This window comes from Rattus rattus, chromosome 3, assembly GCF_011064425.1.
Source record: "Rattus rattus isolate New Zealand chromosome 3, Rrattus_CSIRO_v1, whole genome shotgun sequence".
NCBI lineage: Eukaryota > Metazoa > Chordata > Mammalia > Rodentia > Muridae > Rattus > Rattus rattus.
Window position 1 is genome coordinate 136517956 of NC_046156.1, and position 4345 is coordinate 136522300.

The 4345-nt window shown below is 39.7% G+C and overlaps 1 pseudogene; it reads left to right on the plus strand.

Moving 5' to 3' along the window:
- Positions 1-515: 515 nt before the first annotated feature.
- LOC116895575 lies at positions 516-1717 on the plus strand (annotated as a pseudogene).
- Positions 1718-4345: the final 2628 nt, after the last annotated feature.

A 4345-nucleotide genomic window follows, 5' to 3' on the forward strand; every position in this document is an offset into this window, starting at 1 on the left:
CTAAGCTTTTCTCTAGTTGGAACTTGCTCTGTACCAGGCTGGCCTTGAACTCAAAAATCTTTTTACCTTTGTCTCCACCATGCCAAGACTAAGCTTTCCCTGGCCTCTCTGCCTCAAGACCAAGATTATGGGTATGTCCTCCATTTCTGGGTTGTTTAATTCCAAATTAAAGGTCTAAATAAAAAACAATAATCAGTAATAATATCACCTAAAATCATATGACTATTCCTCATTCAAATACGCACAAATCAACAATGAGCTTAGCTGGGTGGGAACCCTCCACCCAGGTCACTACTCCCTTAATTTAATTTATTATCCTTGAACACAGGATTTAGCTATATTCTACCCCCTTTATTATTAGAATCATACATTTTTTTATTTTTCCTTTCTAAGCTTACTCTGCTTGATCAAGATGCTCCTTATAATAGTGAAGCATAGGAGTGACCTCATAGAGATAGTGCAGTCAGGTGGTAACTGCCAATTCTCACAATTGGTGGATCCATTTAATTAAAAAGATGGAGACAGCACAGCCAGACGAAACTGTCCCCAACAATGAAGTCAATGATGAATTTGATAATGCCCTGCAGAAGATTTGGAGGTGGAACAAATCTTTAAAAGATCTAGAAATTGTGATGGGATGGTTGAATTGTGAATTTTGCTTCAAAGCAAGAATGCTGGAGCAATAACTACAAAAGGAGGCACAAATATTAAGGGTGTCTTTATTGACTCCAATGCCAGTGTTTCAGTGTCAGACAACAGTGGCCTCAAGTGCATACTCAGTATCAGCATTGATATTGAGACAATTAGAGAAATTCTGAAGACAATCTCTATATTGGAAGAGGGCGTGCAGTTGCCATTGCCCACTGCAATCAGCCAGTTTCCATTTGTATCTGATACTGTGTAAATTACAACATTGTAAAAGAAGTGACTTTGACTCTGAGTTGAGACTGTTGGTTCTTCAAAGTCTGACAGAGGAATTATTGGTGTTAAAGGAGCTAAAATCAAAGAAGTCAAGAAAACGCTAAGATAGCAATTAAGCTTTTCCAGGATTGCTGCTGCTCTTATTCTACTCACAAAATTGTGGAGGAACCCTGACAGGATTGTAGAATGCATAAGATCATCCATGACCTTATATCTGATTTTCCCATCAAATGACAATGTAGGACTTTATGATCCCAACTTTTATGATGAAACCAATGATTATGGTGGTTTTACAATGATGTTTGATGATCACTGAGGATGGCTAGTGGGATTCCCCATGTTGGAAAGAGGGGGTTTTCACAGATTACCTCCTGGTCAGGGTGGGCATCCCTTTCCTCCTTCTAGAAGAGATTGTGATTATATAAGCCTCCTTCATCTTCCGTAAGTCGAAGTGGACAGGATGGCAGCAGAGGTCTGGAATCTTCCCCATCACTATCACACAGAAGAAGAGATCTAATGACTTACAACAGAAGAGGAAGGCCTGAGGATAACTATGATGGCATGGTTGGGTTAAGTGCTGATGAAACATGGGACTTAGAAATTGGCACATTGAGCACATCAGAATGGCAAATGGCTTATGAACCACAGGTAGTTCTGGACATGATTATCTCTATGCAGGGAGTTATAGCTCTTACAGCCACATTCCTTACCAAATTATCACATAATAATGATCTCTATGCAACCTAATAAAATACTTTTCTGAAATCTCTAAGCCAACCCTCCCCCCTTTAATTCAAATCACCAATATAAATGTCTACCATGTGTCTACTAGTGTGGCCCATTAGGCCCCACTTAACATGTTCCACTATTGTCCTAATCCTAATCCCCAAATCTACATTCCTTTAAACAAAAACATGGTCAGATATATCACAGAAACACCACAGTCTCTGGTACCAACTTCTGTCTTAGGCTTTCACTGCAAAAAACAAACAAAAATAAAAACAAAACAAAACAAAACACTATGACCAAGTCAATTCATATAATGGAAAACATATAATTAAGGTTGTCTTACAGTTTTAGAATATCAGTTCATTGTGATTATGGCAAGAAGTATGGCAGTATCCAGGGAAATGTAGTGCTGGAGGAGTTAAGAATTCTACATCTTCATCCAAACCCAACCAGGAGGAGACTGCTCACTACAGGCAATCAGGAGGAAGCTTTCTTCCTCCCTGGGTAGAGCCTAGGCATCAGAGTCCTCAAAGCCCACCTATACAATGATACATTTCCTCCAACAAGGCCACACAGTACTTAACAGTGCCACTTCCTGTACCCAAGTATTCAAACCATTACATTGCATAATGGTCATGCCACTATTGCACTAGTAAGTGTATCTTGCCTGCAGGGTTGATATGGTATAGAGAGGCCAGTTCTGGGTAAAACCATCAATAATCATTGTCTACTAGCATACTTCATTGCACCCTGATCCTGTCAAAAGTAGCCAGTAGAGTGGAAGTCTCATGGCCAGTTTGTAACTGTTTTCATAGTCCTATATTGATTGAGTGTGGTATATACATCCTGTGGAATTAAACATGTCATTATGGTGCATAATCATTGATAGCATCAATAACTTTTGTTTCCTTAGAGGCTTCTGTGACCTTTCAGTGTGATTTCCTTTTTTTACCCTTTTCTTCTGGGGGATGCTTTGTCCATCCATGTAAAATAATTTCATTTGAACCAATCTTTTTCTGTTTAAAGGCTATATTTTGAAATTAGCTTCTATTAAAAATTATTTATTTATTTACTTTACACCCCAATATCAGTTCCTCATTCTGTTCCCCATCATACAGGTCTTCCCCCGTTTTTCCTCACCCCTTCTCCTTTGAGAAGAGGGAGGTGCTTATTGGGATCCATCCATCACTGTGCTCCCAACTAACCCCCCTCTGGCACATTACGTCACTGCAGGACTAGGTGCATTTTCTCCCACTGAGACCATACAAGGCAGCCCAGCTGGAAGAACAAGATCCACAGGCAGGCAGGCAACAGATTCAAGGACACCCCCATTCCATTTCTTAGGGGAACTACATGAAGACCAAGTTGTACTTCTGCTACATATGAGCAGGGGGTCTAGGTCCAGGACTTGTGTGCTCTTTAGTTGGTGGTTCAATCTTTGGCAACACCCAAGTCCCCAGGTTGGTTGACTCTGTTGGTCTTCCTGTGGAGTCCCTGTTCTCTTCAGGTCCCTCAATGTGTTCATAAGGCTACCTGAGTTCTACCTAATGTTTTGCTCTGGGTCTCTGCATCTTTTTCATTGGTTGCTGGGTGGAGCCACTCTGAAAATAGCTATGCTACAATCCTTTCTGGAAGAATAGCTGAGTATCACTAATAGTCTCAGAGATTGGTTCTTGGTCATGGGATGGGTCTAAATTTTGGCAAGTCATTGACTGGCCATTCCCTCAGTCTCTATTCTTTGCTATTCATAATAGCCAGAAACAGGAAAAAACCTAGATGTCTCTCAAATGAAGGATGGATAAAGTGTGGTTTGTTTACACAGTAATACTACTCAGCTATTAAAACAAAATATTATGAATTTTGCAGGCAAATGGGTGAAACTAGAAAGTATCATCATGAATAAGGTAATTCAGACTCAAAAGAAATACATCATATATACTCACATGTCAGTGGATATTAACCATAACAGAAAGGATAATCACACTATAATCCACAAATCCAAAGAAGAAAAATGGTTGGATCTTTCCCAGAAGTGAAAATAAAAATAGATATTGGAGATGGATGGGGGAGGGACCTGAGTAAGAGATGGGATGTGGAGGGGAACAGGGAGGAACAGGTGTAAGGAGAGCAAAAGAGAGAGAATGGAGATCACCAATCTATAGGAAGAGTCAGAGACCTGATATGGGGGTGGCCCCAGAGTGTCTGTGAGGGTTACCCTAGCTGAGACTCCTAGCAGCATGAAATATGAATTCTGAAGTGGCCCCTTCCAATAATGAGGCATGACTCCCTTTGGAGGGATAAGGACAGCCACACACCCAGAAAAACTTCAACTCAAGATGTGTCCTGTCTACAAGATGTGCAGGGACAAAGATAGAGCAGATGGAAATGAGCTATCTTATTCATCCTTATGGCATTTTCATATATTCTTACTTTTCCAATGACTTTCTTCTTACCCCTGCCATTCTTTAGCCCCAGGTCTCCCGTTAACCCTTCCTCTTCTTTTATTTTATATTACTCATTTTATAATTTGAAAATACATCTCCAAAAGTCTTTTGATTTGTGCTTCGTATTTTCTTTTCATTTTTTGAAGAATAGAAAATTTCATTTCTAATATACTTCATCAATCCTCTCTCTCAAGAATAAAAGTCTTTTAAAGAACTTCTTATCTATCCAAATGAAGATTGTTCATGTTAAA